Genomic DNA, 23,392 nt, shown 5'->3' on the forward strand with positions numbered 1-23,392 from the left:
GGTGGGGGTGGGGCTGTGGGTGGGGGTGGGAGTAGTCCCAGCTCTCTCTAAGGATCTACAGGTAGTTAGTGGTTGCTAGGGGAAGGAAGAGCCATTTCCTCTGGTGCGGCCACTCTGTCAGTAGCCCATGTTTCTGAGAGTAAAGAACCCTGTAAGGAACCCAAAGGAAGCTCAGAGGATCACCAGGAGCTGGGGTTCGGGATAGGGAGATGGGGGGCACGGACATGAAAGAAGGGAGTGTTTGGGAAGAAAGGGGATCCACGGGAATAAGAGAGAGGGTGAAAGGGTCATGGGAGATAGATATGATCCAAATGCATTGCACACATGCATGAAAATGCCATGTTACATATAAACCACACATGTAGTACATATTTTACATAACATGTATAATATACACTTATATAACACACATATACTAATGTATATACACTTCATAAAAACATTTTTAAAAAGTTACTTTTGTGTCCTGTGCATTTCACCTCAAGTATTAAAAAGAAGTGCTGTGTCTGAAGTCACCCCCACTCAAAGTCCTGCCAAGGTCTTTCACTAGAAAGCTTAGGGGAGAGCTAAATCTACCAGCACACTGTCTCTAGGAGCTCTAAACCACTCACGCAGGAAAAAAAAGGTAGGGTGTCAAGGTCGATGTGTGACACACAAAAGCCATTAGCCAGACACGAGTCAGGCTGGCTGGGCATGGAGCAAGTGCTTCCTGCTCAGAGGAGATGGGTCTGGGCAAGGCCAGGTGGCTGATTCACCGCGGCCGACAGGGACCCAGCTGCCTGGCCTCATTGATCATTCCAGGGGCTCCTCCATGGGCCAGCCCAGGGCAGACACCAGCCTTAGCTCACTATGACTGCATCAGTCTGGGGTTAGGAAATAACCCACATATGCTGAAGGTGGCGGGACACTCAAGCCCAGACTCCGAGATGGGCCAAGGCTGTCTGTCCTTTCCTTTCCTCCTAAGAAAAGCAGACCTGGGCTACAGGCATAGCAATCAGACCTTGAGGACCATCCAGAAATAGTCTGTTATCGTTTTTATTATAAAGTCCTGAGGGTTTGACTCTGGGACATGAACAGCTAACAGTATCTCAGTTACTGGGAGCGACAGATAATTCTTGAACCACCTAAGAATGCCACACGTAGAGGCTGGAGTGCACTTCCTGATTTTCCATAGGACACAAGTTCAGTTCCCAGCACCACATCTGGTGGTTGACAACCACATATAACTCCAGCTCCAAGGGATCTGATGCCCCCTACTGGCCTGCCTGGGCACCTGTACACATGTGCAAATATTCTCACAGATACACATAAATAAAGATAAGTCTTAAAAAAAAAAAAAAAACCACACCCCGGGGTCATCTCAGACCTTTCACATTTTTTTAAAGATTTTATTTTATGTATGTATGTGCACTGTAGTTGTCTTCAGACACACGAGAAGAGGGCATCGGATCCCATTACAGAGGGTTGTGAGCCACCATGTGGTTGCTGGGAATTGAACTCAGGACCCCTGGAAGTGCTCTAAACCACTGAGCCACCTCTCCAGCCCGACCTTTGACATTTTGATTATACAGACAGGGACCGGTAAGTTTACTCAGAGGGGGCATGCTAAGGGACAAACCTCCCCAGTACAGCTCGTTGAGGGCTCTCAGAGGGACTTCCGGAAGCCAAATCGTACCAGGCTATAGGATTTCATCCTTTCGAGACCTGCTTCTTTTTCCACACTCAAGCAAGTTCCAACATCTAGGGACCATGCCCAGATCGCTACTTCCAGCCAAACTTGAGTGTTGGATGAAGGCACTAAGGCCAAAGGTGCAGAGGGTTCTGATGGTACCAAGGTCTGAGAACTGATCTCGGCGGAGCTCTACTGACCACCAATTAGCAAAAGCAGGTGAATCACTGAGCTGGAGTCCAACCTGATCCATAGAACAGAGAGAAATCCCGCCTCAAAAAAACAAAAGCAAGCAAGCAAACAAAATAAGCATTCTCACTTGTACTCTTGTCTAAAGACACACCAGACCCCAAGTTCTGGGTCAACAAAATTCCAAGCTTCCGGCTGAGCTTCCAAACCAGCCAGGACCACCTTCCAAGCCCTTCACCAAGTGATGTCATCGCTCACCACAGGGATGTCATCAACCAACACCAGCATCCTCCTGGTCCCTTTCTCTTTCTCCAGTTTGCCTCACCCCTCAAGGACCGGTGTGGTGGTTTGCCCTGGGGTTATCTGTATTTTGATGCTAATTCCACTGCCCCAAGGACAGCTGCCTAGCCACATACTCAGGAATCAGGTGACTTCATCAGAACCTTTTTCCCATTGAATTTGTAAAATACAGGTGAGGGCAGGTACAGGATAGAATGAGTCCTGTCACTGGATGAGAAGGAAGGATATGGGGGGGGGGGAAGTTTGAAGGAAGAGGAGGAGACTGGAACAGGAAGGGAAGAGGAGGGAGAGGGAGAGAGGCCATGGCAGGTGACGTTAAGATTCCACTCTGTGTATTTACAGGTTATTATTAATGTTCTTAAGGGATGGATGTGTATTGGGCTTTGTATGTTAAGGTGGGTAATTATATCTTATCAATTGGGCCAAAGGTTATTGTGTTGTGTGTTCTTTTATGTGACGGTTTGAGTGTAGGAAAGTGTGCGGCGGCAGGAGACAGTGGGCCGCCACGGAGTTGGGATGTGTTTCCGCCAAGATATCTAGCAGATATCTTGGGGCACTGAGGTGCCAGACCTAGTGGGGTTAAACGACATCAATACATTTTTTATTTTTTATATTTTTACAACAACAGAGGGGCCTTAGAATCAAGGCTCCAGGTGATCAGTTAGAATGTAAACCTACTTCAGCCTTTACCGTTAAAATGGACGGACACCACATAACACAAGCAGAGAAGTTGCTGTCCGCCCAACTGAACATGAAATCATGCGGTTTCCTATCCATGAAGTGTGCCCGAGTCCTGCTGTGTCCTCTATGCCCAGAGTGGCTACATCTATCTCAAACTTGCCTATCAAGTCAGTCCTTTAGGAATGTCTTCCCTGTGCAACCTGCTGTTCTCCCTGCTAGGCCGTCTTGACATTCCTTTCAAATGACTCTCCATGCCCAACTGGCTAAGCACAACCTCTCCCTCTCCCACCTCCACCATATACACAGCCGTGTGAATAAAGGGCACACGCTGACGTAATGGTGTTCACAGGCTTACCCCATATTGTTCATACAACTCTTAATGCATTTTACATAGCGTTTCTTCCACCCTTCTTCATCCTCAATCTATGACCCACAGAGCACGGTGGAGCAATGGCTTCGTGGAACCCACTAGGAGAGCTCTTGATTAGCTCGGTTTGCCTCCCAGGATTCAGTCCCACTGCCGGCCCTGTGCTAAGCAAACCCAACACCGACGACGTTACACACAAGGGAGCAGGTACACTAAGCACACATCTCAATCTCTTTTCTTTTTCTTTCTTTCTTCTTCTTTTTTTTTTTTTTCTGGAGCTGGGGACCGAACCAAGGGCCTTGTGCTTGCTAGGCAAGCCTACCAGTGAGCTAAATCCCCAACCCGCACATCTCAATCTCAAAAGCCAGAGGCTATGGCTGCCTTCTGTAACCAAGCCAAGGCACAGGTGGAATGCTGTATCCCAGTGATAACTGGGAAATTATGTGCTGGTGTCTCCTTTCAAATCAAGGTTGTTTTTTTTTTTAAAGATTTATTTATTTAATGTATATGATGAGTATACTGTAGCTGTCTTCAGACACACCACAAGAGGGTATCAGATCCCATTACAGATGGTTGTGAGCCACCATGTGGTTGCTGGGAATTGAACTCAGGACCTCTGGAAGAGCAGTCAGCTCTCTTAACCATTGAGCCATCTCTCCAGTCCCTCAAATAAAGTTTTATTGAAACACAAACAGGCTCACTCATCCTATGGACTTTTTATGCTATAGTGGTATGTGGAGTGGTTTTAAGAGACTTGTAGGTATAGTCTTCAAAGTTGGGAGTATTGGGGTTGGGGATTTAGCTCAGTGGTAGAGTGCTTGCCTAGCAAGCGCAAGGCCCTGGGTTCAGTCCCCAGCTCCAAAAAAAAAGAAAAAAGAAAAAAAAAAGTTGGGAGTATTTGCTTACTATTCTCTTACACATAAGGTTGGATGACCCTGTTTTATTTTCCTCATTCATCCCGGTCTAGCCTCAACTCTCTACTTAGTAGCTATCTACCTGGTTGATTATGTATGGTGCCCTGAACATTAGAAACATTATTGTTTTCTTCTATTTTCTTTCTTATTTTGTTTTCTCTGTGTGCATGTGTAAGATTGTTGTTATTCTCGTATGAGACAGGGTCTCCCTATGTAGTTCTGGCTGGCCTGGAACTCACTATGTAGACCAGGCAGGTCATAAACTTAGTTAGACAGGGTCTCACATAGCCCAGCCAGGCCTAGATGAACTATGTAGCCAGCCAAACAGCCTAAGAAGACTTTGAACTCCTGACCCACCACCTCCCATGTGCTGAGACTATTGGTATGGGCTCCCATGGCCAGTGTGAATCTTTTTTTTTTTTAAACTAGAAAACATATGAACTATAGATGGGATCCCTGCTTTGGGAACTTAGCATGTGTGACCTGAAGTTGCCGTCACTGTCAAATGCACACAGTGTTGTAAAGACTCGCAGCCAAAGTGGAAAAAGTAGCTTGACTGTCGGGAGTGGTAGACTCTAAGTTATACCAACTGGGATTAAAGTGAGCCCATCCCACCATACCAAACCTGGGGGCCGGCCCAGGGTGGTTGGTCAGGCATCGGGTCTGCCTGAGAGTAACAGTGTTCCCAAGCCGGACGATGGACCGCAGGTCATCAAGGATGCTGTTGGAGAAACCCTCCCGCTCTCAGGACCAGCTATTACCTGGGCCACCAGAGGAGGTGATAATTGTTTCCCTGCGGAAGGCGCCTGGTTGTCAAGATGAAAACACGGAGTGAGTGTCCTTACGCTGCCTTTGACTTAGCTGTGCAACCCCAACCAGAGCCTTGCATCTCAGCCCTGTTTTGCAATCGTCAAAATGGAGCCAATAAAAACCCAGGCACGGGGTACAGTAAGAACCAAATGGGGGGTGGGGATCACAGATTCAAATGCTCAATAAATCACCAGCCTGGATACAAACTGCTACAGCTGTAGCACATCCTACCTAGTGCCCCTTGGGACCAGGACTTGAGCCCTGTGGCCGCTACATTAGAGCCCCGGGAAGTTCGGGGAGAAAAAAAAATTAGGCACCGGCCATGGACCAGAAATCAAGCCAAGCAAAATACAACACACGTCAGACCCAAGGTGAAGGTGGAGCTTGAGTTTGAAATGACTATAGTAAAAGTGTCTGAGAGACATTTGGTGGCTGTCACCCAATAACACAGGCAGGCATACTCAGACTAACAATGAAAATGGTTAACAGGTTACAGTTCAGGCTGTGTATATTTATTTTTATTTATTTATAGTTTACTTATTTTTGTGCTTGTGATGGGGTGAGAGGCTTATGTGTGCTCCATGGTAGATGTACAGGGACCAGAGACAACTTGTAAGTGTTGGAGCTCTCCATGTAGTGTTTGTTCGACCATGTAGGTCCTGGGGAATCAGCCTTAGGTCATCAGGCTTGGCAGCAACTGCTCTTACCCACTGAGCCGTCTCCCCAGTCAAGTCCTGGGTATGTTCTTTTTATCACAATTTTATCACTGTTTTAAAAGGCCTACGTTCATGTCTTCTACTGTCAGTGTAGTTCATCAGTGTAGCCGTGATGTATTTTTCATTATATTTAAAAGACTATTTATTTATTTACTTACTTGTGTTTGTGCATGCAAGCATGTGTGTGGTACTCATAAAGACCAGAAGAAGGCATCAGACTGACCCGCCAGAGCTGGAGTAACATAAATCCAGGTTAGTGATTTACAAAGCAGTGTGAACTACCCAGTGCAGGTGCTGGGGATCAAACTCATGACTTCTCAAAGTACAAGTGCTCCTCTCCTCTGAGCCTTCTCTGAAGCCCTAAGTTTAAAAAATAAAATTAGTAGAGTAGGATTAAGAAAAAGTGTTTGGGCTGGGTGGTGATGGCACACCCTTTTAATACCAGCACTCGGAGACAGAGACAGGAGGACCTCTGAGTTTCAGGATAGCCAGGGCTACACAGAGAAACCTTGTCTCAAAGAAAACAAAACACAACATCAACCACAACAGTAAAACAAACAACAGGTATTCAGGCTCGGGATGTAGCTCAGTAGATAGAGAGCTTTCCCATCATGCACAAAGACTGTGTTTGATTCTCAGCACCAAATACAACTATTTATGGTGCACATTTGTAACTCCAGTACTGGGAGGGTAGAGGCAGGAGGACTAGCAGGTTCAGGGTCACCCTTGGCTACATAGTGAATTTCGAGCCAGCCTGCACCACCTGACACAAAACCTTTCTCAAAAGAAAAGGACCTTCCCACTTGACTATTTTGTATCTTTGGTTAAAGAATGCACGTGAATGTGTTGAAACCAAAGGACAGGAGATACAGGCCATGGCTTCCCACCGAGTCGGTGGACTGGGTCTCGAACCTTGAGACCACTCACTTTCCAGAGGAGTCACCTTGCAAATGCTCCCGAGCGACAATGGAGCAGACTGTGCCAAGTTGTGGCAGTGACCCTGGCAGAAAGGAAGGTGATGAATTGTGCATCCTGGTCCCTCCAACCTTAACACCAGTGCAGGAACAAGGTCCTTACTGGCTACAATCTCATCTAGCAGCCCCCCTTTTAGCTGTTTCTCAGTCTGGGGTTCTCCCCCAGATAGTCTCTACCCGAAGCGCAGCCCCCATTTTTCACTCCTTAGGGGAAAGTGTTTTAAACCTAGTGTGTTCTGCCCAGCCAGAGGAAATGATTCACCAACCCTCTTGTCTTCCAGATTCTAAGTGGAGATTTTTTTCCAGGCAGACAGGAAATGTTTAGAAAAGGGGATGGGGCAGGGCGGGAGTGTGGTAGGGGCAGGGCAAGGCGGGGCGGAGCATGGTGGGGCGGGGCGGGGCAAGGCAGGGCGGGGCAAGGTAGGAGCGGGGCAAGGTAGGAGCGGGGCAAGGTAGGGACGGAGGCGGGTCACATCCTTGGGCATTCCTTCAGATGTCACTCTACCAGGTTAATAAACCACCAAAAAACCCAATATCCGATCCCATAAAGAAAATCCAACCCTCAGCTCAGGTTTCAGGCCATCAGCGGCCATCACATTAACTTCCTCTGCACTTTTATGAGCGGCCCTCACAGGCGCCTTGTTTATGTAGCTAGCACCTGTGTCATTGCATGAGGAGAGGAAAGAGCTGGTGGGAAGATTTTTTTTTTTTTTAAAGGAGCTGGGTTATTGACATTTAACTCTAAAAAGAAAAGCAAAAACAACCTTTGAAGCAAACTTATAATGAACGGGGATGTTTAACCTGGTCCTCGACTGGGAAGGCAGAAAAGGGTTTGTGTTCGCTGTTACAAACCTGGTATTATCCCCGCAAGGAAGCTATTAGGAAACTTAACACATTCCACCCAGCACAGTTTTGGTGTACTTCATAGAGAAGGATAAGAAAGCAATATTTAAAATAAAGAGGCTGCTTTTCCAGAGGACCCGTGTTTAATTCCTAACACCTACATGGTGGCTTACAACTCCAGTTCTAGGGGATCTGATGCCCTCTTCTGTCTTCCAAGAGCACCAGGTACATAGGTGGTACACAAACACACATTCACATGAAACACCCATACACGTAAGTTTAAAAATAAAAAAATAAAAAACTTTTTAAAATGCAAACTCTGTACATGCCGAGGCCGACGAACATTAGGGGGCGGTATTCCTGTCCCTAAGGATTCCTTTGACTCGAAGGTCAGAGACTGGAATGACATCATACACACTCAGCACTTTACAGTGTCAGCTGAGGCACTGGGCGTGTCAACTCTTTGCATCTATGATAAGATGCTGGAGATCCAGCCATTAGTGGGAGCCTGGAAGAGCCATTAAGAAAGCACTGGAGGAACCTTCTAGAAGGTAAGTACCACAAAGGAAGTTGTTCTAGAAGAATGTGGGGTTTCTCCGTACACGGGTTGTGAGACAGTCTTGGCACTTGAGTATGTGAATTCTGCATCATTCTTGTGTGTGTGTGTGTGTGTGTGTGTGTGTGTGTGTGTGTGTGTGTGTAGCGCATGCACACTAGGGACCGGATCAGTGTGTTCCTCGGGTGCTTTCTAAGTTGCTTTTGGAGAGTGTCTCTTGCCAACCAGGGAGCTCGCTGATGGAGCTGGACTGGCTCTCGAATCTTCGTAATGTCCTGCCTTCACTTCCCCAGTACTGCCGTGCCAATCTTTATATGCGTCTGAGAGCTGAACTCAGGCCTCTTACTTAGAACATAATTTCCCCAGAGATATCTCCGCAGCCCCTGGGTCATTTAAAAACCAAACCCCAAACAAACCAAAACACAAGTGCTCCATACAAATGTTAGAACCCCACAGACAATGGAGGCAGGGCGATAGACATTAGTTTCCATGTTGGTCAAGGATGAGAGTTTCCTGAGGGATTCTGCCTTGAGGACAACATGAGGCTACCCAGCTGAAGAATCCCGACGTATCATCGGACTTCTCCAGTGGCGCGCAGCAAATGTGAAGTGGATGCTGACTCAAGTAAAAGAGGGGCCTGTTGGCAGGCCTGACTGACCTTAAGCAAGCGAAGGAGGTGCTTGTGTTGGCTACGGAAGAAAACCGCTCAGCCAATCCCAAAATGAGAGAGAAGGAGACTGCGCAGCCAATCCCAAGACGAGAAAGAGACTACATCAAGATGGGGCTTTTCCAGGACCTGCGCCTGGTCCAGGTCTCTTTGTGCCTGCTTTGTCATTGTTCATCTTCGTCCCTCAGCCTCCTATCAAGTGTTCCCAAGAGATTCGCCTCAGACCAAGCTAAACAGGGTCTTTTTAGAACAAAAGAGGCTGTTTGTGAAGCAATTGGCTCCTGCCGAGGATTTACGAAATCCTCTCTCTCGATGACCAGGAAGTCAAGAGGAGCTGTAGAACAGCTAGAAGCAGATGTAAGTCTAGGAAACCTCAGAGAGAAGGAAAGGAAACGGAATGCAAAGAGAAACACTTGGTGAGTGTAGTTGAACAGTGGTGGTTCTTAAGAGAGAGAGAGATTCAATCCGCCATGCCTATACAATCAAGATCTTGAGAGAATCTTCAGGCCACAGAATCGCTTGATGGAGCACGTGGACTGCGGTTCAAGTCACTTCATAGTGTCCAGGGGTGAGGGGATGACAAGTTCAATCTGAAGAGCTGAGCATGGAAGGTTCCAGTGGCTTTCCTCACCCCGTTTTGGAAGAGAGACCCAGGTCTCCAGGCATGAGGGTCTTCATAGCCGAGTGGTTGTTACTACTGATTATCAGTCTGACAGGAACGGTCTAGGAGACAGACCTCTGGACATGCCCGTGAGGGACAGACTAGGCTGTGTTAGTTAGGTGAGAAACCACATCCTAAATGTGGACGGCATCATTTCGTGGGCTGGGGACACAGAAGCCATGAAAAGGAGAAATGAACTGAGGAGAAGCATTCCTTCCACTCTCTGCTTCCTGCCAGTGATGCTGGGGGAAATCAGCTGCTTCCCGCTCCTGCTGCCATGCCTTCCCACCAAGATGGACTGTACCATGTGAACCTATGAGCCCAAAGTCTTCTTCCATCATCAATACCACCATCACGATCATCATTGTAGAAAATGGTCTAGCTATGGAAAGGGCAGGCTAGCCTCCATTTTGCAATCCTCTTGCCTCCTGGGATCACTGGCCAATGCTACCACTGTCCTAGCTACTTTCAAGCATAGAATGTTGCAGAGCCATCCCTACTGCCCATCTCCAGAACTGCTCTGTGGAAATGTGCAAGGGAACAGAACCTTTGTGCATGGCACACAACTCCTTACGTCTACACCCTGGCTGCCCCCTTTCCACTTCCCGCCTCTGTGGATTTGTCTATTCCAGATGCCTCACGGAGGCGGAATCATGCAGCGTTCGTCCCTCTTTATGATTTTGCTTACAGTGAGTGGCGTGGCATTGACAAATGCTGTAACATTTTGTCATGATCATCTCCATGGCCACGTGTCAGAATCCCCTTCCTCGCTTGGGCTGAGTAATGCACCCATTAATATAGGGGCCATACCGGCTGACCACTCATCTGCAGGGAGACACATCAGGCTGCCTCTTGGCTATCATGAACCATACTGTCATGAGCCCTGGAGAGGAGTCTCTGCTTTCTGCTATTTCCAGTGGGGAGCTGGAGTCTATAGCAACCCCTTGCTTAACTCTAATGTTTTTTTTAGAAGATTTATTTATTTTATGTGTATGAGTATACTGTCGCTGTCTTCAGACACACTAGAAGAAGGCATCGGATCCCATTACAGATGGTTGTGAGGCACCATGTGGTTGCTGGGAATTGAACTCAGGACCTCAGAAAGAGCAGTCAGTGCTTTTAACCACTGAGCCATCTTTCCAGCTCTAAATTTAAGTCCTTAATTATATTCTATGTATTCTGTGAAGGCACGCATGCGTGAGCCCTAACATGTGCCTGGAGCATAGAGGACAACTTATGGGAATTGGTTCTCTCCTTCCACCTAGGGAGGGCTGGGTAGAAAGTGCCTTTACACTTACCTTTAAATAAATCATTCCTATGAATGATGTATGAATTGTACAAAGGCTTCACTACGAGGCTTTTCACACGTGTGTGAAATGTACTGTGGTAGCATTCGCTCTCCTGCATCCATCATCCTTCCTGTTGCTCTCTTTCATGTTAAGTATCTCTCTTCCGTCATCATGTTCTCTTAAATCTAGATGCTGCTGAGGAGAGAAACACGTGCTGCTTGTCTTTCTGGGCCCGGCGTATTTCAGGTAACACGATGATCCTCAATTCTGCCGTTCCCCAGCAAATGTCCTAACTTCATCATTGTTCAGCGCTGAGTAAAATTCCATTGTGTTTACACATCTTTTATTCATTCGCCTATTGATGGGCCTTCAGGCTGGTTCTTAGAACTGAGCTGATTTGGAACAGTGCAGCAACAGGCATCGTGGTGCGCGTGCCTCTGCGGCAAGCCGGCTTAGAGTCCTTCTGGGGTGCGCTCAGGAGTGGGCCGGCTGAACCACATCAAAGCCCTTTCTTCAGCTCTGGGAGGAACCTCCAACACTACTTTGCACAGTCGCTGGACTTGTTTCCTTTCTTGCCGGCAGCGAACAAGAGTGCCTTTTCCATAGCCCCTCCCCAGCATGTTATCAACAACGTTCTTAAGAACAGTCATTCTGTGTGATGCGTCTCAAAATCTTTAAACAAAGATTGAAAACAAAGTTGTCTGTGATTGTGTGTGTGCACGTGCACACACATTTATGCAGATGCCCTTGGACGATGCCTCAGAAGAGGGTACTGGATGTGCCTCGCCATCTTTCCAGTTCCCTCTGGGTAGCTTCCATCCGCATTCCCCAGACAGCTGAGGAAGCTGACATTGCCCCCCATACACTTATTGATCATTTATGTTTCCTTTTGAGCACTGTCTGTTCAACCAAGGCTTAACTTTTTTAGGACCCCCACCCCAAACTGCTTCCATTGGGCCCTCATCTTATTCTTCCCTTGGCAGGGTAGAAGGGTCTGAGTTCCTCACACCTTCCTTGGGATTCGGTTCTGTGACTCACAACCATCATGAAGACACCGTGAGATTCTTAGGTCAGTTCTGGGGTGGTAAGTTATTATTACATAGCCTCTTATTTTTATGAAGACCATCTGAGGCAGTGCCCAGGAACCAAACCCCTCTCCCAGGAAATGCAGATGGCGAGGTTTCCACCCAACTATGGATGTTGGCTCACACTCAGGTGTCCCCTGCAACGCTCTGGAGTGGTCCATAGGTAAACTCCATGCAGTAGGTAGGTGGCTCTGAGGTTGAAAAGGCCTGAGCACAGTGGCAGTGAAGTCTGTCTCTGGAAGGGCGACTCAAGGAGGCAGCTGAAAATTATCACCATGGGAGCCCTGTGTGCTGGAGGTGGGCATGACCTGAGAAGGCACCACCATTTCTGCTTCGGAAGCTCAGTTGGTATCCTGATGGCCCAGCTGGGTTATAGTAAACTACACAACTGCCAAGGGCATAGAAGGAAGAGGAGCCCTCAGAGTTTATTTATGAATTGGGTGCATTTAACACTCTCAAAGAGCCGGGGTGACAAAGCCAGGCTCTTTCATGGGAATCTCCTTTCTCTCTTCCTAAGAACTTCCCTCTCCCCCTCCCTTCCCCTTCTTTCCTCCTTGCTATACTCTTCCTTTTCCCCTCCCGCCTCCTTCCCCTCCCTCTTCCTTCTCCATTTCTTCCACCTCCTCCTCTCTCTTCAGTAGTGTTGAGGACGGACTCGGGGTCTCATGGGTGCTTTCCTTAGGGCCATCACTCTTCTGTTTTCGGTAGCCAATGTTCTTGAGAAAGTCACCTTGGAACAAACATTGATCCTGCACTACTTGTTATAGATGCTACTTAAAAAATAAATAAATAAATGCCTTTAAAACAATTATTTATTCTATGTATGCAAGTGCACTGCAGCTGTCTTCAGACACACCAGAAGAGGGCATCGGATCTCATTACAGAAGGTTTTGAGTCACGCTGTGTTGCTGGGATTTGAACTCAGGACCTCTGGAAGAGCAGGCAGTGCCCTTAACTGCTGAGCCATCTCTCCAGCCTGACCGCTCACACCGTGTAAGGAACACAATTCACTGCTCTTTTGTTTACTCATGAGGCGTGCCCGCGGCACACATACCTAATCCCATGTTCTCCTCACCCCAAACTCATGAACAGTCCCTTCCCTCTGCCCTCCATCCGCGGCACGTAACCACTTTCCACCTCTAGGAAAGTGCTAGTTTGGAGTATTTCTTATAAACAAACCATACATTAATTATCCTTTCGTGTCTGGTTGCCCTCGTTTAAGCTTCGCCCATATTGTGACGAAAATCAGTACTTGCTTTTCTTTACTATTTATTATTCTGCTGTATGGGCGTACCACATTTTGTTTACCCATCACCTACCGATGGACATTTGGTGTGCTTGCTGCTACAAGTAGAGGTTCTCGACCTAGGGGTCAAATGACCGCTTCACAAGGGTCGCCTAAGACTGTTAGAAAACGCAGACATTTAACATTCTGATTCATAACAGTAGCAAAATTATGGTTACGGAGTAGCATTGAAAATAATGTTATGGTTGGGGGGATCACCACAACAGGAGAACCATACTAAAGGGTATTAGGAAGGCTGAGAACCATCATGCTATGAGCGTTTTATTGTGCATGGGTATCTGTAGAGGAGTATGTTAAGAGCTCTTTTTGGGGTAGAACTGTGTCATGTGGCAACATGTTAGACCACACCTGTACACATGTGCACACACACACACACATATATGTTAAAAAAAAAGCCTGACAGACTCCACAAGAACTATGCCTCTCCCACTCGATTAGGATAGTGGTTTTTTTTTGTTTGTGTGTTTTTCAAGACAGGGTTTCTTTATGTAGCCCTGGCTGTCCTGGAACTAGCACTGTAGCCTCAACATCACACAGATCAGCCTGTCTCTGCCTCCAGAGCTCTGGGATTAAAGGTGTGCACCACCATGGCCTGGCAATTTGGATAGCTTTAAGTTACCTGAAAAACATGAATGTCAGTTAGGGCAAGGGATCGGCCAGTAAAATGCTTGCTATGTAAGCCAAGGACCTGAGCTTGGACCTCCAGGACATCCTGAAAAGCAAGCCGGGGCAGGGTGCCTGTAATCTCAAAGTCGGGAGGCAGAGGAGAGGATCCTGGAAGCTCCTAGCCAGTTGGTGAGTTCTGCATTTGATGAAAAGCCCTGCCTCAAAAAAGAAGCGTGAAGGGCAGGTGAGCAACATCCTCAGTGTTGACCGCTGGCTGCCAAATCTGTGCACACTCGTGCGCACACTTACGCAAACGAGAATGCCCAAGTGACTTCCAAAGCCGAGAGTAAACCTCACATCACTGCCTTACTCTTGGGCAAATATGGCTCACTGAACAAATACTCCTAGAAACTCTGCGGTCTTGGGACATTTTTTATGTTACACAGGTCTGAAAATGAATTGTTCTGCAATTCTTGTGATTTTGGAAGTAGCAGGTGTCAAGGTGTGCAGACCTTGGATTGGCAGGGGTGGGAACGGCATGCCCCAGCCCATCCATCCCCTGACCCCTAGCATGCATGGCCTTGGGGGAAGGGCATCCTCACTGACCTTGAAGTAGGACAGGCATTGGTGGTGGCACTTGGTAGACTGCCTGTCACATAGGAAGCCCTGGGTGCCATCCCCAGCCTCCATAAACTGGGGGAGGTGTTGCATCCCTGAAATTCCAGCAGGAGGACTAGAGTTCTCCTCCACCACATGTTAAGTTTGAGGCCACAAGTCACCCCCCACCCCACCTCACCCCCAAAAAAAGGAAAAGGAAGGGGAGGAGCTAGCCTCTAAGCCAAGCCAATCCTGGAAATGCATTTTTTTAGCAGTGGAACTTCTTGCCAAGGCAGGAAAGAAATCTTTACAAAACCTGCTCCATCCTGGGCTGGCTTCTCTCTGCCCAGCAAGGAGTTCCAGGATTTAGACCCCACACACTGAGTCCTCACAGCAACTCTGCTATGGCAGTGTCTGTCTATGTCACTGTTTGGCTTAGGAAGAAACTGGTTCTCAGGAGGGTTAGGTCACTTGTCTGTGGTCACCAAGCTAGTTAAGTAGTAAACTCCAGGATCCCCTTGGTCATTCATTCATTTCCTCGTCCCCTGCTTGGGAGTCAGAGGGAAGGCCATTTCTAAGTCTGGGCCCAAGGATCATGGGAAAGGAAGTGACTTTCTCCACACCTGCCTGTTGCTGATGGTTTTTTAGCATCACTAGGATGATTTTTTTTTTAAATGAGGTGAGAGAGGACAGAGCTACCCAGAAAGATAAAGAGATTGTGGGGAAGGCAGGGAAAGTCATCGAGGGTGTCAACATTAGAAACCAAAAGCCTGAGGTCCCCTACCTGCACCTAAGTATCCCTCCCACACAAATCCAGCATAACTATTAAATAAAGCATGCCCACTCACGGATGTCCTTGAGGTTTGAAGTATAAATTAAAATTAATGAGTCCATCCCATTTGGACTCAGAAAATGTGTGGGTGGCAGAGAGGGATTCCTGCAGCTGACAGCTGATGTGACAGCAATTTCATGAAAAGGAACAAGGGAGCGTCCCTGCCTTCAGGGTTGAATGTATCTGAAGGTGACGGATTTGATCCACCAGCCAGAAACACCGAATGCAACAAGAGCTGGAAACAGAGCCTCCTGGGAGAAAAATCCCTTCCTCCTGACAGCAGAAGAGAGGGAGATGTCAGATGGGTTGACCTGTCTATTGGGTGGAGCCCAGCTCACACACCATGAGAAACATGATTCCTAGCAGAGCCACAGAAGCAAGGCCTTCAAGTAAGTGGAGCTCTTGAAACAGCTCAACAGGGCAGAGGGCCTCGCCGCCAAGCCAGACAGCCCGAGTTCAATCCCCCTATATGTTGGAATACACTCCTTCAGGTTGTTCTTTTTCTGACTGGCATTGTGTGCCAGGGTGCCGTGCATGGACACACAAACACATGCACGAAAGCACTCACAAATGCATCTGCAAATACAACAAGGTCTTAACTTTGCCATTCTAATGACTCAAATGTTTTAGGACACAGTGAAGTGACTACTCCACCTTTGAAGACATACAGAGAGTATGTAAGCCATGGATACCCCGATCTCCACTCCACCCCAGAGCAAAGTCATGAAGTAGGATGGAGGCAGGGGAAACAAGGCTCTAGCCATCCCCTTTCCTTTCCCTATTTCTTTCTGTTACAGGACCTTCCTCGGGCTCCAAAGGGAGCTGTTTCCAGATCCTGCTGGCAGCCCCAGGAGGAGCAAGGCCTTTCTTGCCTTCTCCTCCTGGGCAGATGGGATTTGCATACTGACATATTGTGAATCCAGTCACCCAGGTAACGGGGCTCCAGTTAGCAACAGCGGAATGAAGGTCAGCCCAGTTCCTTCTAAAATTAGAAGTAAAGCAGATCTGATTTTTTAACTGTTCAAGGTAGGATGCCCAGCTAGATGTGCAGATGCGATTCTTAGAATGAATTTTCAGACAGGAGACTCCAACTGTGTGGGATGTGACCTTGGGACTTTCCTGTCTACATTACCCTACTATGGCTCCTGACATTAGAGGTAACCCTGGTCTCCCCAGCGTTCGGGATCTGTTTGGGCCACACCAAGCAGTTTAGACTTCCCGAAGTCTGTCATGTTCCCCTGGTTTTCCTTTATCTCCAAGTCAACAGCCAGACCAATCCTCAAGCTCTTACTCACTTGAGAAGAAGGGAATGCTTTGGGGAAAAAATGTAAGTCTCTCCCCCATCCCCACCCCGAGAACCAGGGCCCAGGCAGGATACCTGAAGATGGTAGAATTCTGTGACTTAGTTAAAGTTAATTCTGTGGGGAAATCTGGGGGTGGTAAGAGACCAAAAAGACAGGGGCAACGAAAACAATGTTATGTTTGGGGCAGGGGACATCACAACATGAGGAACTGTATTAAAGGTCACAGGAATCGGAAGGTTGAGAAACACTGGAGAATAAGACTATTCTTGGTCTTACTATATGGTCCAAGGACTTAGAAACTCAACTTCACTTAGCAGTTCTTTCCTGATGGGTGTTCAAAAGACAGTGCGATAGAAATTCACTATCTGGCATCATTGGTTTCTTGGCTTTGCGCATGTTAAACCTGGTATTTCTAATGATTGTTTTTTATTTTAAAAAGAAACTCAACTTTGAATAAACGAACGAATGAATGAATGAATCCTGCTCCACAGGCAACATTATTTTTTAGGCTCCTTCGGAATGGAGGGCATAGAAGGTGCTTGGCAGTGCCTCTTAGGGGTGGGTGGTTAAGATGGCTCTCATTGCCTCCAGGAGAGTTAGCCAATGGCTACAATAATGTTCTGGTCATTTGAACACATGGGGACTATTCTTTCCTTCTACACTTACATGTAGGGTATACTCATGTACACATGTAGAGTACACTGACATGTGCACACATGCCATGTGTGTATTGGTGAACACACGGCATGTATATGTGAGTGTCTCAGCGACTCTCAAGACAAGATCACCTACCACTCTTCAGATGCCTTTTGTTTCTTATTGCCTGGAAGGCAAGGCTTACTGACTAGTTAGCGCCAGGGATCCCGATGCCTCTGTCACCCACCTTACCATTACCAGGACTGCAGGCACAGCTCACGGCTTTTCACAGGGATTCTGGGTATCAGAGCACAGGTCTTCATAACTGTGAGGTGACAATATTCCCCAGACAGGAAATACCCTTCTCTGAGGCAAGGAACAAGCTCCTACTTTTAAGAGAGATGGTTCTACTTTACATTGCCTACTTTTAGCAGAGATGGTCCTCTAGAAATATGCCCCTCCCCAAAACAGACAAGGCCAGAGAGGAGTCACCAATGGTGCCCTGAGGTGAAGAACCTGGACTAGAAAGAGGAGTGTGGTGAATGGGGTTGACCAGATGGCTAAGGAGTAAAGGCACTTGCTACAATACCTGAAGACCTGAGTTCTGTTTCCAGGATCCACCTGGAAGGAGAGCCAACTCTTTCAGGCCACCTTCTGTCCTTGAAATACCATGACATACACAGTCCCAGATATAATAAAATAAAACATAATACTTTTTTTTTTTTTGTAAAGAGAGGAAGACCAAGGACTCAGACTCAGAGAGGTCGGCAGCAACCACTTTGATTTCCTGTTTCTCTAGAAAAGTTGGAAATCAAGATTTTTGTACCAGCTCAATTAAATACGCGCGCGCGCGCGCACACACACACACACACACACACACACACACGTGCACGCGCGCGCAACACAACGGACTGAAGAGATGGCTCAGCGGCTCAGCGGTAAAGAATGCTTGCCACCTGTAATCCCAGCGAGGATCCAACACCCCCTTGTAGGCGTGCATTCTGTGGACACCTGTGCTCATGCATGTACGCACCACACCCCCACAGACACTTAGGAATAATTACAAGTAAATCTTAAAAACACACACACACACACACAACCCACACTATTCTGTAGGAACATGCGAGATCGGAGAGCGGTGCCTAGTCTTGTAGTTTGTAGCCAGCTGACGCGTGAAGCTGGTTACAGTAAAAAGAGCCATCGGAGGTATTCGATGAGAACAATGCTGTCAGTGTTAGTCACAGCCAAGCTGTCTCAGGAGTGTCTGCACTCTGGCCAAGCATGCCACGGAGAAAGAAGATAGAAGAACTCAGCAGCCAGGCGTAGCGGCTCTTACCTATAATCCCAGCAGCTGGGAGGCTCAGGCAGAAAGATGGCCGAGGCTTTGAAGCTAGTTTGGACAGCACACTCATCCCCAGAGTAAAGCTGTGAGAGTCATGGTATGGCTACATTTCCAGAAGGTTCCCAGCACCCTTCACCCTCTGCAGGCTGATACTGATCTAAGGTGGGGCAGGGTGGGGCGCCCCTGTGATCTCAGCCCTTCCAAAGCAGAAGCAGGAAGACTAGAAGTTCAAAGTCGTTTTTGGCTATCTAACAAGCTAAGGCTAGCCTGGGCCACAAGGAACTCTTACTTAAAATTTAATAAATATATAAATAATAGGAAAACGGGCAAAGCATGAGGCTCAGCTGGTTCGGTGTTTACTATGCACAAAGGCTCCGTTCAATCCCCAGCCTCAAATAAACCACTTGTAGTGGTCCCTGCCTGTCATTCCTGAACTTGGGACGTGAAGGCAGGATACATGAAGAGTTCAAAGCCAGGCTGCATTACATGAGACCCTACCAAAAGGAAATGGGGTGGTGGAGGAAGGAAGGGAAGGGAAGGGGAGGGGAGGGGAGGGGAAGGGAGGGGAGGGGAGGGGAGGGGAGGGGAGGGGAGGGGAGGGAAGGGAAGGGGACGGGAGGGGAGGGGAGGGAAGGAAGAGGAGGGAAGGGAAGGGGAGGGGAGGGGAGGGGAGGGGAGGGGAGGAAGAGGAGGGAAGAGGGCCAGGGTTGATGAGGTGAAGATAACAATATATACTCTGGGGATTGGGGATTTAACTCAGTGGTAGAGCACTTGCCCCCAGCTCCGAAAAAAAGAACAGAAAAAAACAAAAAACAAAAAAAAAACAATATATACTCTGGCAATAGCAAAGCTGTGTGTGTGTGCGTGTGTGCGTGTGTGTGACATGTTGAGGTGTGCATATTAGTATGTGTGCGTGTGTATGAGTAACATGTTGGGGTGTGCATTCGAGTGTGTGTGTGTGCTGCATGTTGGGTTGTGCATGTGGTTTTTTTTTGTTTTTTGGGGTTTTTTTTTGTTTGTTTGTTTTTTGTTTTTTTGAGCTGGGGACCGAACCCAGGGCTTTGTGCTTCCTAGGTAAGCGCTCTACCACTGAGCTAAATCCCCAGCCCCTGGGTTGTGCATGTGTATGTGTGTATGTGTGTGTGTGCGCTGCATGTTGGGGTGTGCATGTGTATGTGTGTATGTGTGTGTGTGTGTGTGCTGCATGTTGGGGTGTGCATGTGTATGTGTGTGTGTGTGTGTGTGCTGCATGTTGGGGTGTGCATGTGTATGTGTGTGTGTGTGCTGCATGTTGGGGTGTGCATGTGTATGTGTGTATGTGTGTGTGTGTGTGTGCGCTGCATGTTGGGGTGTGCATGTGTATGTGTGTATGTGTGTGTGTGTGTGTATGCTGCATGTTGGGGTGTGCATGTGTATGTGTGTGATGCATATGTTGGTGTGTGTTAGGGCTCTAGGTTGATATCAAGAATTTTGGTTACTCTTCTAGCTTAATCCTGAGCCAGAGTCTTTAATCAAACCCAGAGCTCACTGACATGACTAGTCTCACTAGCCAACTTGATCCAGCTCCTGAGGCTGGCATGACAAGTGGGCCACCATGCTCACCCAGCACCTGCATGGGTTCTGAGGATCCTAACCCCAGTTCCTAAGCTTCATCGGCAAGCACTTAGCCACCGAGCCACCGTCTCCCAGCCTCTTGTTGCTCATGTTTATTTTTAATTAAAGTTTAACAAATTTAAAACTTTTTATGTAATGTTCATGTGCATACATGGTGTGTGTGTGTGTGTGTGTGTGTGTGTGCACGCGTGCAAGTGCTTGAAACTTGTGTGTGGTTCATGTTGCGTGTGCCACAATGTCTCACAAAGAGAGCCAGCCTCAAGTGTCAGCTGTCACTTTCCCCCTTGTCTGTGACAAGTCTCACTCTGAACTTTGGACTAGCTGGCCCACAAGCTCCAGCGTACTCCTCTGCCTCAGCCTCCCATCTTTCCACAGGATCACCAATTACAGATGCCTGCAGTCATATTACGTAGCGCTGGAAATTCTAACTCAGAGCCTCACTTTTTTGTGTGTAGCAAGCACTTTACCCACTGAGCTTCCCAGCCCTATGCCAATCACTCACTGGCACCAAGGGTTTTCGCCATGTCCGCTCACCACAGGAATCACAGGAATGGTTTTTCGACCACAACCTGAATTAGGATAACTCTGTGTCCCTGCTTTCCCGCCTGGCCCTGGCAGCTGGCCTCCTCTGTCACCATGAACTGCATCTACCTGGTCAGGGTACTCCCTATACGTGGAGCCACACAGGACCTTAGGGAGGACAGCCACACCTCTGGGCTGGGTAGTTTCTAAAATGGGAATATAAAGACCGTTGGGGATAGATTGAAAAGGTGGAAGCTTGGGGCTTTCTGTTTGTTTTCTTTCTTGTTTTGGTTTTGTTTAGAGACAGACTTTCACAGCGTTGCCCAGGCGGACCTGGAACACACAGCCTTCCCGGCTTCTCTCCCAAAGGCTAGGATTACAGGTGGTGGCACCATGCCCAGGTAGAAAGATGGAATGTTCTATGAGGTTTAAAGGCAGGACCAATGACATGAGCCCGGCATAACTGAGCATCCACCGTGGGGGCAGGAAGAGATCCAGGTTACCACTCTGGCCTCAAAGAACGTACAGTAGAGCGTGAAGCTGCGCTCTGAAGACAATGGTGGCAGGCAGGATGCAGACGTACGACCAAGAGATGAGTCAGGTGACAGATCCAGAATGTAACCCAGTGCTGGGCCAGAGCCAACAATCCAAGGGAAGAATGGTTCCCATGGGTCCCCTGCCTTCTGCCTCCCAGCCTTCAGCTTGGCGACCTCACCTCTCCTACCAGAGTTTCCTGTAGAAACCCACATAAAGCCACAATATGGCGCTCAACAGCAAGCCAGTAACAATCTTCTCCAGGGTACACAGCACGCCCACCCTGCTCTAGAACTCATAGCTCTCCCGGGACTCTCGGGCTTCCTACTCCTGGTTCCGTTCAGCACGCGCCCTGGCCCACATACTTTCTGTCCACTTTACACAAACTTAAGACACGTCCGGAGAGAGGGAACCTGAGCTGAGGAAGTGCTTCAACACGACAGGATGTCGCCATGTCTGTAGGGATTTTTTCCTGGTTGCTGAATGATTTTAAGAGGGCTGAGCCCACCGTGGGGACCTGAACCCACCGTGGGGACCGTAGGAAGGTGGTCCAGGGCTGGATAAGAAAGGTCACTGAACAGGCAAACAAGCAGTGCTCCCCCGGAGGGCTCTGCTTCAGTTTCTGCCTCCAGGTTCCCGCCTTGACTTCGCTTGATGATGGACCTGCCCGCCAAATCAACCCTCCACTGGCGGCAGAAAGCGACCGAGAACAGGCTCTCAATATGGCTTCGCATTCTACTCTCCCTTTAAGGACCCGCTTTGATCTTTCTTTGCCCAAGAGATGGAAATAAATCCCCGAAACAAGGGATGAAAGTATCCATTGCCTAGAAACCTAAAAAGCAGGGCTCTGTCCTTAAAATACCACTGCCGTTCTGCTCTACCATCTGATCATAAAATTCATTTGTTTTCATTACAGGAAAATTAGAATATGGAAAAAAAAGTTTTGCTGATCCAGAAATAAACAATATTGACATTTAGGAACATATTCTTTCTAGTTTCGGGGCTTCTTTTTTTTTTTTTTCTTTTTAAAAAGATGAAATGGAAATTACACTGAATATATATACCACTTCGTAATGTGCTTTTTCTAACTGAATATATTACCGGCACTTTCTATATCCTGAAGTAGTCTTCAAAATTATCAATGGTGAACGAAGCCGGGGTGGAAGGCAGCAGTTTCTCTGCATTGGAGCGGTAGGGCAGGAGGATTAAGTTCAAGGCATGACAGCCTGTCTCAAACACCAAAAGGTAATGGGTTTTAACGTGGCCTAAATACATTATACACGTGTAGGAAATTGTCAAGGAACATGTGAAAAAACAAACAAGCAGTTATCAGTGATTGGGTAAGAAGCCTCTTTGTACGGGCACAAGCCAATGCCTCATCGCTGGCCTAAAGACTGCAAAAATTATTTTTAAAACTTTTTGCTTAGCCCTCCATACTGCATAGAGTAAGCACCCAGACAATGTTTGTTAAATTAAAATTTCCATCACTATAAGACAAGGTGACAGTGTCGAATACCTTTAATATCAGCACTGGAAGAAGAAGGTGGATCTCTGAGTTCAAGGCCAGCCTGGTCTAGAGAGTAAGTTCTAGGACATTTAGCACTATGCAGAGAAACCCTGTCTTGGAAAACTAGGGGGGGGGGGGGGAGCGGGGAGAATAGGACTGGGTATATAATTTGAAGAGAGAGTGCTTGCCTAACACATAAAAGGTACTATCCCAGGTAACACACACACACACACACACACACACACACACACACACACACACACACATACACACACACACACACAGAGTCCAAGTCTGGATTTATTTTATCATTTAAAAAAATGCTTAAAAGGGAGAGTAGAATTCCTTTCTTTCCAGCTTATGAAATAAATATTTGGTCAAATAAAAGTTGATTTGGGTTTGAAGAATTGCAGTCTGACTGAAATTCCTGACTGGGTGGGTAGTGACGGCGTGAGGCATGAACACGGTGGTGTATTCCTACCGTCCCCGACAAAGAACTCCAGGATGGCTGGGGAGGTGACTCCATGGGTCAGAGCCCTTCCTACATAGGCACGAGGACCCGAGCTTGGGTCTCCAACCCCGATGTAAAAAGCTGGATGTTGCCATGTATGTCCCTCCAATGGCAGTGCTGGTGGCGGGGGGTGGGGGGTGGGGGTGGGGGTGGGGGAGGTGGGGAGGGTAGCTGGGGCTTTCGGACCAGGTATTCTGGACAAAATGACAAACTCCAGGATTAGTGGAGAGAAATCCTGTGGTTGGTGAGAAAGCAGGATGCCTGACGAGCATGGAGGACAGGAGAAGGTCTCGGACATACCCACAAGGAACATTACACAATGGATGGATGGATAGGTAGGCAGGCAGGCAGGCAGGCAGG

At 47.7% G+C, this 23,392-nt stretch overlaps 1 protein-coding gene and 1 non-coding gene across 3 annotated transcripts in view; one reads left to right on the top strand and one right to left on the bottom strand.

Annotated features, from left to right (window-relative positions):
• The window catches only part of Pitpnc1 (phosphatidylinositol transfer protein, cytoplasmic 1), a 264,927-nt gene that overhangs the window by 134,362 nt on the left and 107,173 nt on the right, over positions 1 to 23,392 (bottom strand).
• LOC120095410 (small nucleolar RNA SNORA8) lies at positions 16,654 to 16,792 on the top strand. The gene has a single exon (XR_015632485.1). It is a non-coding gene; the product is annotated as a small nucleolar RNA SNORA8 (small nucleolar RNA).

Source organism: Rattus norvegicus, chromosome 10 (genome assembly GCF_021556685.1).
Source record: "Rattus norvegicus strain SHRSP/BbbUtx chromosome 10, alternate assembly SHRSP_T2T, whole genome shotgun sequence".
Classification (NCBI taxonomy): Eukaryota; Metazoa; Chordata; class Mammalia; order Rodentia; family Muridae; genus Rattus; species Rattus norvegicus.